Below are 9,802 nucleotides of genomic sequence, written 5' to 3'. Positions count from 1 at the left end.
TCTAGAGCCTACGGCCACACCACACTGAATGCGCCCGATCTCGTCTGATCTCGGAAGCTAAGCAGTGTCGGGCCTAGTTAGTACCTTGCTGGGAGACCGCCTGGGAATACCAGGTGCTGTAGGCTTTTTTGTGCTCCAAGTTCAGGAAGTGAGCCATTTCTCAATTGCCTTTCAAAACTGCAAGGTCTAGCCGACTAGATGCTTAAAAGTACAAAACTCACTAGGCCCAGAGCCTACGGCCACACCACACTGAATGCGCCCGATCTCGTCTGATCTCGGAAGCTAAGCAGTGTCGGGCCTAGTTAGTACCTGGATGGGAGACCGCCTGGGAATACCAGGTGCTGTAGGCTTTTTCGTGCTCCAAGTTCAGGAAGTGAGCCATTTCTCAATTGCCTTTCAAAACTGCAAGGTCTAGCCGACTAGATGCTTAAAAGTACAAAACTCACTAGGCCCAGAGCCTACGGCCACACCACACTGAATGCGCCCGATCTCGTCTGATCTCGGAAGCTAAGCAGTGTCGGGCCTAGTTAGTACCTGGATGGGAGACCACCTGGGAATACCAGGTGCTGTAGGCTTTTTCGTGCTCCAAGTTCAGGAAGTGAGCCATTTCTCAATTGCCTTTCAAAACTGCAAGGTCTAGCCGACTAGATGCTTAAAAGTACAAAACTCACTAGGCCCAGAGCCTACGGCCACACCACACTGAATGCGCCCGATCTCGTCTGATCTCGGAAGCTAAGCAGTGTCGGGCCTAGTTAGTACCTGGATGGGAGACCGCCTGGGAATACCAGGTGCTGTAGGCTTTTTTGTGCTCCAAATTCAGGAAGTGAGCCATTTCTCAATTGCCTTTCAAAACTGCAAGGTCTAGCCGACTAGATGCTTAAAAGTACAAAACTCACTAGGCCCAGAGCCTACGGCCACACCACACTGAATGCGCCCGATCTCGTCTGATCTCGGAAGCTAAGCAGTGTCGGGCCTAGTTAGTACCTGGATGGGAGACCGCCTGGGAATACCAGGTGCTGTAGGCTTTTTTGTGCTCCAAGTTCAGGAAGTGAGCCATTTCTCAATTGCCTTTCAAAACTGCAAGGTCTAGCCGACTAGATGCTTAAAAGTACAAAACTCACTAGGACCAGAGCCTACGGCCACACCACACTGAATGCGCCCGATCTCGTCTGATCTCGGAAGCTAAGCAGTGTCGGGCCTAGTTAGTACCTGGATGGGAGACCGCCTGGGAATACCAGGTGCTGTAGGCTTTTTTGTGCTCCAAGTTCAGGAAGTGAGCCATTTCTCAATTGCCTTTCAAAACTGCAAGGTCTAGCCGACTAGATGCTTAAAAGTACAAAACTCACTAGGCCCAGAGCCTACGGCCACACCACACTGAATGCGCCTGATCTCGTCTGATCTCGGAAGCTAAGCAGTGTCGGGCCTAGTTAGTAACTGGATGGGAGACCGCCTGGGAATACCAGGTGCTGTAGGCTTTTTTGTGCTCCAAGTTCAGGAAGTGAGCCATTTCTCAATTGCCTTTCAAAACTGCAAGGTCTAGCCGACTAGATGCTTAAAAGTACAAAACTCACTAGGCCCAGAGCCTACGGCCACACCACACTGAATGCGCCTGATCTCGGAAGCTAAGCAGTGTCGGGCCTAGTTAGTACCTGGATGGGAGACCGCCTGGGAATACCAGGTGCTGTAGACTTTTTTGTGCTCCAAATTCAGGAAGTGAGCCATTTCTCAATTGCCTTTCAAAACTGCAAGGTCTAGCCGACTAGATGCTTAAAAGTACAAAACTCACTAGGCCGAGAGCCTACGGCCACACCACACTGAATGCGCCCGATCTCGTCTGATCTCGGAAGCTAAGCAGTGTCGGGCCTAGTTAGTACCTGGATGGGAGACCGCCTGGGAATACCAGGTGCTGTAGGCTTTTTTGTGCTCCAAGTTCAGGAAGTGAGCCATTTCTCAATTGCCTTTCAAAACTGCAAGGTCTAGCCGACTAGATGCTTAAAAGTACAAAACTCACTAGGCCCAGAGCCTACACCCACACCACACTGAATGCGCCCGATCTCGTCTGATCTCGGAAGCTAAGCAGTGTCGGGCCTAGTTAGTACCTGGATGGGAGACCGCCTGGGAATACCAGGTGCTGTAGGCTTTTTTGTGCTCCAAATTCAGGAAGTGAGCCATTTCTCAATTGCCTTTCAAAACTGCAAGGTCTAGCCGACTAGATGCTTAAAAGTACAAAACTCACTAGGCCCAGAGCCTACGGCCACACCACACTGAATGCGCCCGATCTCGTCTGATCTCGGAAGCTAAGCAGTGTCGGGCCTAGTTAGTACCTGGATGGGAGACCGCCTGGGAATACCAGGTGCTGTAGGCTATTTTGTGCTCCATGATTAGTAATTGCACAACTTCTCAATTACTTTTCAAATTTGGTATGTTTCCAAAATAATTTTATCCCGTTTTATAGCGGAAATGTTGGACAACATTATGAGGGCTGGAGCTACCTATTTACATATAATTAGCATACAGGTAGTGTGTTCATGGGTAATAAATCGACTTTCACATGTAATGCAGTACAGAGAATATTGAGTCCTTCAAGAGGCATGAAAGAAAGCCGTTATTGTGTTGATTGTTCTCTCCACCTCCCTGCAACAGAAACAGGATGGATGGATTAAAGTTATCCTACCAGACATAGGAGTCCTGAATGGGCCCACCAGTCTTATATATCTCGCCTGATCGAGCCTGATCGAGCGATGAGCGTGGTATCATGTTGCAAGTGGCTGCATGGCTTAGCTTACTAAATGCAAATGCATAAGAGTAATATTCTTAGCATTTCTAGAGCCTACGGCCACACCACACTGAATGCGCCCGATCTCGTCTGATCTCGGAAGCTAAGCAGTGTCGGGCCTAGTTAGTACCTGGATGGGAGACCACCTGGGAATACCAGGTGCTGTAGGCTTTTTCGTGCTCCAAGTTCAGGAAGTGAGCCATTTCTCAATTGCCTTTCAAAACTGCAAGGTCTAGCCGACTAGATGCTTAAAAGTACAAAACTCACTAGGCCCAGAGCCTACGGCCACACCACACTGAATGCGCCCGATCTCGTCTGATCTCGGAAGCTAAGCAGTGTCGGGCCTAGTTAGTACCTGGATGGGAGACCGCCTGGGAATACCAGGTGCTGTAGGCTTTTTTGTGCTCCAAATTCAGGAAGTGAGCCATTTCTCAATTGCCTTTCAAAACTGCAAGGTCTAGCCGACTAGATGCTTAAAAGTACAAAACTCACTAGGCCCAGAGCCTACGGCCACACCACACTGAATGCGCCCGATCTCGTCTGATCTCGGAAGCTAAGCAGTGTCGGGCCTAGTTAGTACCTGGATGGGAGACCGCCTGGGAATACCAGGTGCTGTAGGCTTTTTTGTGCTCCAAGTTCAGGAAGTGAGCCATTTCTCAATTGCCTTTCAAAACTGCAAGGTCTAGCCGACTAGATGCTTAAAAGTACAAAACTCACTAGGACCAGAGCCTACGGCCACACCACACTGAATGCGCCCGATCTCGTCTGATCTCGGAAGCTAAGCAGTGTCGGGCCTAGTTAGTACCTGGATGGGAGACCGCCTGGGAATACCAGGTGCTGTAGGCTTTTTTGTGCTCCAAGTTCAGGAAGTGAGCCATTTCTCAATTGCCTTTCAAAACTGCAAGGTCTAGCCGACTAGATGCTTAAAAGTACAAAACTCACTAGGCCCAGAGCCTACGGCCACACCACACTGAATGCGCCTGATCTCGTCTGATCTCGGAAGCTAAGCAGTGTCGGGCCTAGTTAGTAACTGGATGGGAGACCGCCTGGGAATACCAGGTGCTGTAGGCTTTTTTGTGCTCCAAGTTCAGGAAGTGAGCCATTTCTCAATTGCCTTTCAAAACTGCAAGGTCTAGCCGACTAGATGCTTAAAAGTACAAAACTCACTAGGCCCAGAGCCTACGGCCACACCACACTGAATGCGCCCGATCTCGTCTGATCTCGGAAGCTAAGCAGTGTCGGGCCTAGTTAGTACCTGGATGGGAGACCGCCTGGGAATACCAGGTGCTGTAGACTTTTTTGTGCTCCAAATTCAGGAAGTGAGCCATTTCTCAATTGCCTTTCAAAACTGCAAGGTCTAGCCGACTAGATGCTTAAAAGTACAAAACTCACTAGGCCGAGAGCCTACGGCCACACCACACTGAATGCGCCCGATCTCGTCTGATCTCGGAAGCTAAGCAGTGTCGGGCCTAGTTAGTACCTGGATGGGAGACCGCCTGGGAATACCAGGTGCTGTAGGCTTTTTTGTGCTCCAAGTTCAGGAAGTGAGCCATTTCTCAATTGCCTTTCAAAACTGCAAGGTCTAGCCGACTAGATGCTTAAAAGTACAAAACTCACTAGGCCCAGAGCCTACACCCACACCACACTGAATGCGCCCGATCGTCTGATCTCGGAAGCTAAGCAGTGTCGGGCCTAGTTAGTACCTGGATGGGAGACCACCTGGGAATACCAGGTGCTGTAGGCTTTTTTGTGCTCCAAATTCAGGAAGTGAGCCATTTCTCAATTGCCTTTCAAAACTGCAAGGTCTAGCCGACTAGATGCTTAAAAGTACAAAACTCACTAGGCCCAGAGCCTACGGCCACACCACACTGAATGCGCCCGATCTCGTCTGATCTCGGAAGCTAAGCAGTGTCGGGCCTAGTTAGTACCTGGATGGGAGACCGCCTGGGAATACCAGGTGCTGTAGGCTATTTTGTGCTCCATGATTAGTAATTGCACAACTTCTCAATTACTTTTCAAATTTGGTATGTTTCCAAAATAATTTTATCCCGTTTTATAGCGGAAATGTTGGACAACATTATGAGGGCTGGAGCTACCTATTTACATATAATTAGCATACAGGTAGTGTGTTCATGGGTAATAAATCGACTTTCACATGTAATGCAGTACAGAGAATATTGAGTCCTTCAAGAGGCATGAAAGAAAGCCGTTATTGTGTTGATTGTTCTCTCCACCTCCCTGCAACAGAAACAGGATGGATGGATTAAAGTTATCCTACCAGACATAGGAGTCCTGAATGGGCCCACCAGTCTTATATATCGAGCCTGATCGAGCGCTGATCGAGCGATGAGCGTGGTATCATGTTGCAAGTGGCTGCATGGCTTAGCTTACTAAATGCAAATGCATAAGAGTAATATTCTTAGCATTTCTAGAGCCTACGGCCACACCACACTGAATGCGCCCGATCTCGTCTGATCTCGGAAGCTAAGCAGTGTCGGGCCTAGTTAGTACCTTGCTGGGAGACCGCCTGGGAATACCAGGTGCTGTAGGCTTTTTTGTGCTCCAAGTTCAGGAAGTGAGCCATTTCTCAATTGCCTTTCAAAACTGCAAGGTCTAGCCGACTAGATGCTTAAAAGTACAAAACTCACTAGGCCCAGAGCCTACGGCCACACCACACTGAATGCGCCCGATCTCGTCTGATCTCGGAAGCTAAGCAGTGTCGGGCCTAGTTAGTACCTGGATGGGAGACCGCCTGGGAATACCAGGTGCTGTAGGCTTTTTCGTGCTCCAAGTTCAGGAAGTGAGCCATTTCTCAATTGCCTTTCAAAACTGCAAGGTCTAGCCGACTAGATGCTTAAAAGTACAAAACTCACTAGGCCCAGAGCCTACGGCCACACCACACTGAATGCGCCCGATCTCGTCTGATCTCGGAAGCTAAGCAGTGTCGGGCCTAGTTAGTACCTGGATGGGAGACCACCTGGGAATACCAGGTGCTGTAGGCTTTTTCGTGCTCCAAGTTCAGGAAGTGAGCCATTTCTCAATTGCCTTTCAAAACTGCAAGGTCTAGCCGACTAGATGCTTAAAAGTACAAAACTCACTAGGCCCAGAGCCTACGGCCACACCACACTGAATGCGCCCGATCTCGTCTGATCTCGGAAGCTAAGCAGTGTCGGGCCTAGTTAGTACCTGGATGGGAGACCGCCTGGGAATACCAGGTGCTGTAGGCTTTTTTGTGCTCCAAATTCAGGAAGTGAGCCATTTCTCAATTGCCTTTCAAAACTGCAAGGTCTAGCCGACTAGATGCTTAAAAGTACAAAACTCACTAGGCCCAGAGCCTACGGCCACACCACACTGAATGCGCCCGATCTCGTCTGATCTCGGAAGCTAAGCAGTGTCGGGCCTAGTTAGTACCTGGATGGGAGACCGCCTGGGAATACCAGGTGCTGTAGGCTTTTTTGTGCTCCAAGTTCAGGAAGTGAGCCATTTCTCAATTGCCTTTCAAAACTGCAAGGTCTAGCCGACTAGATGCTTAAAAGTACAAAACTCACTAGGACCAGAGCCTACGGCCACACCACACTGAATGCGCCCGATCTCGTCTGATCTCGGAAGCTAAGCAGTGTCGGGCCTAGTTAGTACCTGGATGGGAGACCGCCTGGGAATACCAGGTGCTGTAGGCTTTTTTGTGCTCCAAGTTCAGGAAGTGAGCCATTTCTCAATTGCCTTTCAAAACTGCAAGGTCTAGCCGACTAGATGCTTAAAAGTACAAAACTCACTAGGCCCAGAGCCTACGGCCACACCACACTGAATGCGCCTGATCTCGTCTGATCTCGGAAGCTAAGCAGTGTCGGGCCTAGTTAGTAACTGGATGGGAGACCGCCTGGGAATACCAGGTGCTGTAGGCTTTTTTGTGCTCCAAGTTCAGGAAGTGAGCCATTTCTCAATTGCCTTTCAAAACTGCAAGGTCTAGCCGACTAGATGCTTAAAAGTACAAAACTCACTAGGCCCAGAGCCTACGGCCACACCACACTGAATGCGCCCGATCTCGTCTGATCTCGGAAGCTAAGCAGTGTCGGGCCTAGTTAGTACCTGGATGGGAGACCGCCTGGGAATACCAGGTGCTGTAGACTTTTTTGTGCTCCAAATTCAGGAAGTGAGCCATTTCTCAATTGCCTTTCAAAACTGCAAGGTCTAGCCGACTAGATGCTTAAAAGTACAAAACTCACTAGGCCGAGAGCCTACGGCCACACCACACTGAATGCGCCCGATCTCGTCTGATCTCGGAAGCTAAGCAGTGTCGGGCCTAGTTAGTACCTGGATGGGAGACCGCCTGGGAATACCAGGTGCTGTAGGCTTTTTTGTGCTCCAAGTTCAGGAAGTGAGCCATTTCTCAATTGCCTTTCAAAACTGCAAGGTCTAGCCGACTAGATGCTTAAAAGTACAAAACTCACTAGGCCCAGAGCCTACACCCACACCACACTGAATGCGCCCGATCTCGTCTGATCTCGGAAGCTAAGCAGTGTCGGGCCTAGTTAGTACCTGGATGGGAGACCGCCTGGGAATACCAGGTGCTGTAGGCTTTTTTGTGCTCCAAATTCAGGAAGTGAGCCATTTCTCAATTGCCTTTCAAAACTGCAAGGTCTAGCCGACTAGATGCTTAAAAGTACAAAACTCACTAGGCCCAGAGCCTACGGCCACACCACACTGAATGCGCCCGATCTCGTCTGATCTCGGAAGCTAAGCAGTGTCGGGCCTAGTTAGTACCTGGATGGGAGACCGCCTGGGAATACCAGGTGCTGTAGGCTATTTTGTGCTCCATGATTAGTAATTGCACAACTTCTCAATTACTTTTCAAATTTGGTATGTTTCCAAAATAATTTTATCCCGTTTTATAGCGGAAATGTTGGACAACATTATGAGGGCTGGAGCTACCTATTTACATATAATTAGCATACAGGTAGTGTGTTCATGGGTAATAAATCGACTTTCACATGTAATGCAGTACAGAGAATATTGAGTCCTTCAAGAGGCATGAAAGAAAGCCGTTATTGTGTTGATTGTTCTCTCCACCTCCCTGCAACAGAAACAGGATGGATGGATTAAAGTTATCCTACCAGACATAGGAGTCCTGAATGGGCCCACCAGTCTTATATATCTCGCCTGATCGAGGCTGATCGAGCGATGAGCGTGGTATCATGTTGCAAGTGGCTGCATGGCTTAGCTTACTAAATGCAAATGCATAAGAGTAATATTCTTAGCATTTCTAGAGCCTACGGCCACACCACACTGAATGCGCCCGATCTCGTCTGATCTCGGAAGCTAAGCAGTGTCGGGCCTAGTTAGTACCTGGATGGGAGACCGCCTGGGAATACCAGGTGCTGTAGGCTTTTTTGTGCTCCAAGTTCAGGAAGTGAGCCATTTCTCAATTGCCTTTCAAAACTGCAAGGTCTAGCCGACTAGATGCTTAAAAGTACAAAACTCACTAGGCCCAGAGCCTACGGCCACACCACACTGAATGCGCCCGATCTCATCTGATCTCGGAAGCTAAGCAGTGTCGGGCCTAGTTAGTACCTGGATGGGAGACCGCCTGGGAATACCAGGTGCTGTAGGCTTTTTTGTGCTCCAAGTTCAGGAAGTGAGCCATTTCTCAATTGCCTTTCAAAACTGCAAGGTCTAGCCGACTAGATGCTTAAAAGTACAAAACTCACTAGGCCCAGAGCCTACGGCCACACCACACTGAATGCGCCCGATCTTGTCTGATCTCGGAAGCTAAGCAGTGTCGGGCCTAGTTAGTACCTGGATGGGAGACCGCCTGGGAATACCAGGTGCTGTAGGCTTTTTTTGTGCTCCAAGTTCAGGAAGTGAGCCATTTCTCAATTGCGTTTCAAAACTGCAAGGTCTAGCCGACTAGATGCTTAAAAGTACAAAACTCACTAGGCCCAGAGCCTACGGCCACACCACACTGAATGCGTCTGATCTCGGAAGCTAAGCAGTGTCGGGCCTAGTTAGTACCTGGATGGGAGACCGCCTGGGAATACCAGGTGCTGTAGGCTTTTTTGTGCTCCAAGTTCAGGAAGTGAGCCATTTCTCAATTGCCTTTCAAAACTGCAAGGTCTAGCCGACTAGATGCTTAAAAGTACAAAACTCACTAGGCCCAGAGCCTACGGCCACACCACACTGAATGCGTCTGATCTCGGAAGCTAAGCAGTGTCGGGCCTAGTTAGTACCTGGATGGGAGACCGCCTGGGAATACCAGGTGCTGTAGGCTTTTTTGTGCTCCAAGTTCAGGAAGTGAGCCATTTCTCAATTGCCTTTCAAAACTGCAAGGTCTAGCCGACTAGATGCTTAAAAGTACAAAACTCACTAGGCCGAGAGCCTACGGCCACACCACACTGAATGCGCCCGATCTCGTCTGATCTCGGAAGCTAAGCAGTGTCGGGCCTAGTTAGTACCTGGATGGGAGACCGCCTGGGAATACCAGGTGCTGTAGGCTTTTTTGTGCTCCAAGTTCAGGAAGTGAGCCATTTCTCAATTGCCTTTCAAAACTGCAAGGTCTAGCCGACTAGATGCTTAAAAGTACAAAACTCACTAGGCCCAGAGCCTACACCCACACCACACTGAATGCGCCCGATCTCGTCTGATCTCGGAAGCTAAGCAGTGTCGGGCCTAGTTAGTACCTGGATGGGAGACCGCCTGGGAATACCAGGTGCTGTAGGCTTTTTTGTGCTCCAAATTCAGGAAGTGAGCCATTTCTCAATTGCCTTTCAAAACTGCAAGGTCTAGCCGACTAGATGCTTAAAAGTACAAAACTCACTAGGCCCAGAGCCTACGGCCACACCACACTGAATGCGCCCGATCTCGTCTGATCTCGGAAGCTAAGCAGTGTCGGGCCTAGTTAGTACCTGGATGGGAGACCGCCTGGGAATACCAGGTGCTGTAGGCTATTTTGTGCTCCATGATTAGTAATTGCACAACTTCTCAATTACTTTTCAAATTTGGTATGTTTCCAAAATAATTTTATCCCGTTTT

At 49.2% G+C, this 9,802-nt stretch overlaps 35 non-coding genes and 4 pseudogenes across 35 annotated transcripts; all 39 read left to right on the top strand.

Moving 5' to 3' along the window:
* Positions 1–6: 6 nt before the first annotated feature.
* LOC138478126 (5S ribosomal RNA) lies at positions 7–125 on the top strand. The gene has a single exon (XR_011272022.1). It is a non-coding gene; the product is annotated as a 5S ribosomal RNA (ribosomal RNA).
* Positions 126–231: 106 nt separating this feature from the next.
* On the top strand, positions 232–350 carry LOC138477481 (5S ribosomal RNA). Its single transcript, XR_011271436.1, has one exon. It is a non-coding gene; the product is annotated as a 5S ribosomal RNA (ribosomal RNA).
* A 106-nt stretch (positions 351–456) lies between these two features.
* On the top strand, positions 457–575 carry LOC138476942 (5S ribosomal RNA). The gene has a single exon (XR_011270947.1). It is a non-coding gene; the product is annotated as a 5S ribosomal RNA (ribosomal RNA).
* Positions 576–681: 106 nt separating this feature from the next.
* LOC138477480 (5S ribosomal RNA) lies at positions 682–800 on the top strand. Its single transcript, XR_011271435.1, has one exon. It is a non-coding gene; the product is annotated as a 5S ribosomal RNA (ribosomal RNA).
* Positions 801–906: 106 nt separating this feature from the next.
* Positions 907–1,025, top strand: LOC138477479 (5S ribosomal RNA). The gene has a single exon (XR_011271434.1). It is a non-coding gene; the product is annotated as a 5S ribosomal RNA (ribosomal RNA).
* Positions 1,026–1,131: 106 nt separating this feature from the next.
* Positions 1,132–1,250, top strand: LOC138477478 (5S ribosomal RNA). The gene has a single exon (XR_011271433.1). It is a non-coding gene; the product is annotated as a 5S ribosomal RNA (ribosomal RNA).
* A 106-nt stretch (positions 1,251–1,356) lies between these two features.
* On the top strand, positions 1,357–1,475 carry LOC138479975 (5S ribosomal RNA). Its single transcript, XR_011273700.1, has one exon. It is a non-coding gene; the product is annotated as a 5S ribosomal RNA (ribosomal RNA).
* A 106-nt stretch (positions 1,476–1,581) lies between these two features.
* LOC138474427 (5S ribosomal RNA) lies at positions 1,582–1,690 on the top strand (annotated as a pseudogene).
* Positions 1,691–1,796: 106 nt separating this feature from the next.
* On the top strand, positions 1,797–1,915 carry LOC138477477 (5S ribosomal RNA). The gene has a single exon (XR_011271432.1). It is a non-coding gene; the product is annotated as a 5S ribosomal RNA (ribosomal RNA).
* A 106-nt stretch (positions 1,916–2,021) lies between these two features.
* On the top strand, positions 2,022–2,140 carry LOC138479468 (5S ribosomal RNA). The gene has a single exon (XR_011273240.1). It is a non-coding gene; the product is annotated as a 5S ribosomal RNA (ribosomal RNA).
* A 106-nt stretch (positions 2,141–2,246) lies between these two features.
* Positions 2,247–2,365, top strand: LOC138477476 (5S ribosomal RNA). The gene has a single exon (XR_011271431.1). It is a non-coding gene; the product is annotated as a 5S ribosomal RNA (ribosomal RNA).
* Positions 2,366–2,828: 463 nt separating this feature from the next.
* On the top strand, positions 2,829–2,947 carry LOC138476929 (5S ribosomal RNA). The gene has a single exon (XR_011270936.1). It is a non-coding gene; the product is annotated as a 5S ribosomal RNA (ribosomal RNA).
* Positions 2,948–3,053: 106 nt separating this feature from the next.
* LOC138477475 (5S ribosomal RNA) lies at positions 3,054–3,172 on the top strand. Its single transcript, XR_011271430.1, has one exon. It is a non-coding gene; the product is annotated as a 5S ribosomal RNA (ribosomal RNA).
* A 106-nt stretch (positions 3,173–3,278) lies between these two features.
* On the top strand, positions 3,279–3,397 carry LOC138477474 (5S ribosomal RNA). The gene has a single exon (XR_011271429.1). It is a non-coding gene; the product is annotated as a 5S ribosomal RNA (ribosomal RNA).
* Positions 3,398–3,503: 106 nt separating this feature from the next.
* Positions 3,504–3,622, top strand: LOC138477473 (5S ribosomal RNA). Its single transcript, XR_011271428.1, has one exon. It is a non-coding gene; the product is annotated as a 5S ribosomal RNA (ribosomal RNA).
* A 106-nt stretch (positions 3,623–3,728) lies between these two features.
* LOC138479974 (5S ribosomal RNA) lies at positions 3,729–3,847 on the top strand. The gene has a single exon (XR_011273699.1). It is a non-coding gene; the product is annotated as a 5S ribosomal RNA (ribosomal RNA).
* A 106-nt stretch (positions 3,848–3,953) lies between these two features.
* Positions 3,954–4,072, top strand: LOC138478570 (5S ribosomal RNA). The gene has a single exon (XR_011272426.1). It is a non-coding gene; the product is annotated as a 5S ribosomal RNA (ribosomal RNA).
* Positions 4,073–4,178: 106 nt separating this feature from the next.
* Positions 4,179–4,297, top strand: LOC138477472 (5S ribosomal RNA). The gene has a single exon (XR_011271427.1). It is a non-coding gene; the product is annotated as a 5S ribosomal RNA (ribosomal RNA).
* Positions 4,298–4,403: 106 nt separating this feature from the next.
* On the top strand, positions 4,404–4,520 carry LOC138473903 (5S ribosomal RNA; annotated as a pseudogene).
* Positions 4,521–4,626: 106 nt separating this feature from the next.
* On the top strand, positions 4,627–4,745 carry LOC138477469 (5S ribosomal RNA). Its single transcript, XR_011271425.1, has one exon. It is a non-coding gene; the product is annotated as a 5S ribosomal RNA (ribosomal RNA).
* A 464-nt stretch (positions 4,746–5,209) lies between these two features.
* LOC138478125 (5S ribosomal RNA) lies at positions 5,210–5,328 on the top strand. Its single transcript, XR_011272021.1, has one exon. It is a non-coding gene; the product is annotated as a 5S ribosomal RNA (ribosomal RNA).
* Positions 5,329–5,434: 106 nt separating this feature from the next.
* On the top strand, positions 5,435–5,553 carry LOC138477468 (5S ribosomal RNA). The gene has a single exon (XR_011271424.1). It is a non-coding gene; the product is annotated as a 5S ribosomal RNA (ribosomal RNA).
* A 106-nt stretch (positions 5,554–5,659) lies between these two features.
* Positions 5,660–5,778, top strand: LOC138476917 (5S ribosomal RNA). Its single transcript, XR_011270925.1, has one exon. It is a non-coding gene; the product is annotated as a 5S ribosomal RNA (ribosomal RNA).
* A 106-nt stretch (positions 5,779–5,884) lies between these two features.
* On the top strand, positions 5,885–6,003 carry LOC138477467 (5S ribosomal RNA). The gene has a single exon (XR_011271423.1). It is a non-coding gene; the product is annotated as a 5S ribosomal RNA (ribosomal RNA).
* Positions 6,004–6,109: 106 nt separating this feature from the next.
* LOC138477466 (5S ribosomal RNA) lies at positions 6,110–6,228 on the top strand. Its single transcript, XR_011271422.1, has one exon. It is a non-coding gene; the product is annotated as a 5S ribosomal RNA (ribosomal RNA).
* Positions 6,229–6,334: 106 nt separating this feature from the next.
* Positions 6,335–6,453, top strand: LOC138477465 (5S ribosomal RNA). The gene has a single exon (XR_011271421.1). It is a non-coding gene; the product is annotated as a 5S ribosomal RNA (ribosomal RNA).
* Positions 6,454–6,559: 106 nt separating this feature from the next.
* LOC138479973 (5S ribosomal RNA) lies at positions 6,560–6,678 on the top strand. The gene has a single exon (XR_011273698.1). It is a non-coding gene; the product is annotated as a 5S ribosomal RNA (ribosomal RNA).
* A 106-nt stretch (positions 6,679–6,784) lies between these two features.
* LOC138478568 (5S ribosomal RNA) lies at positions 6,785–6,903 on the top strand. Its single transcript, XR_011272424.1, has one exon. It is a non-coding gene; the product is annotated as a 5S ribosomal RNA (ribosomal RNA).
* Positions 6,904–7,009: 106 nt separating this feature from the next.
* On the top strand, positions 7,010–7,128 carry LOC138477464 (5S ribosomal RNA). Its single transcript, XR_011271420.1, has one exon. It is a non-coding gene; the product is annotated as a 5S ribosomal RNA (ribosomal RNA).
* Positions 7,129–7,234: 106 nt separating this feature from the next.
* On the top strand, positions 7,235–7,353 carry LOC138479467 (5S ribosomal RNA). Its single transcript, XR_011273239.1, has one exon. It is a non-coding gene; the product is annotated as a 5S ribosomal RNA (ribosomal RNA).
* A 106-nt stretch (positions 7,354–7,459) lies between these two features.
* LOC138477463 (5S ribosomal RNA) lies at positions 7,460–7,578 on the top strand. Its single transcript, XR_011271419.1, has one exon. It is a non-coding gene; the product is annotated as a 5S ribosomal RNA (ribosomal RNA).
* Positions 7,579–8,041: 463 nt separating this feature from the next.
* Positions 8,042–8,160, top strand: LOC138477462 (5S ribosomal RNA). Its single transcript, XR_011271418.1, has one exon. It is a non-coding gene; the product is annotated as a 5S ribosomal RNA (ribosomal RNA).
* Positions 8,161–8,266: 106 nt separating this feature from the next.
* On the top strand, positions 8,267–8,385 carry LOC138475190 (5S ribosomal RNA). The gene has a single exon (XR_011269357.1). It is a non-coding gene; the product is annotated as a 5S ribosomal RNA (ribosomal RNA).
* A 106-nt stretch (positions 8,386–8,491) lies between these two features.
* Positions 8,492–8,610, top strand: LOC138478851 (5S ribosomal RNA). Its single transcript, XR_011272679.1, has one exon. It is a non-coding gene; the product is annotated as a 5S ribosomal RNA (ribosomal RNA).
* Positions 8,611–8,717: 107 nt separating this feature from the next.
* Positions 8,718–8,826, top strand: LOC138474584 (5S ribosomal RNA; annotated as a pseudogene).
* A 106-nt stretch (positions 8,827–8,932) lies between these two features.
* LOC138474583 (5S ribosomal RNA) lies at positions 8,933–9,041 on the top strand (annotated as a pseudogene).
* Positions 9,042–9,147: 106 nt separating this feature from the next.
* Positions 9,148–9,266, top strand: LOC138477461 (5S ribosomal RNA). Its single transcript, XR_011271417.1, has one exon. It is a non-coding gene; the product is annotated as a 5S ribosomal RNA (ribosomal RNA).
* Positions 9,267–9,372: 106 nt separating this feature from the next.
* LOC138479466 (5S ribosomal RNA) lies at positions 9,373–9,491 on the top strand. The gene has a single exon (XR_011273238.1). It is a non-coding gene; the product is annotated as a 5S ribosomal RNA (ribosomal RNA).
* A 106-nt stretch (positions 9,492–9,597) lies between these two features.
* LOC138477459 (5S ribosomal RNA) lies at positions 9,598–9,716 on the top strand. The gene has a single exon (XR_011271416.1). It is a non-coding gene; the product is annotated as a 5S ribosomal RNA (ribosomal RNA).
* The last annotated feature ends 86 nt before the right edge of the window (positions 9,717–9,802 follow it).

Source organism: Ambystoma mexicanum, chromosome 8 (assembly GCF_040938575.1).
Source record: "Ambystoma mexicanum isolate Mex_15411 chromosome 8, UKY_AmexF1_1, whole genome shotgun sequence".
Lineage (NCBI taxonomy): Eukaryota > Metazoa > Chordata > Amphibia > Caudata > Ambystomatidae > Ambystoma > Ambystoma mexicanum.
The sequence above is the reverse complement of the archived record's forward strand: the minus strand, read 5'-3'. Positions and strand labels throughout refer to the sequence as shown.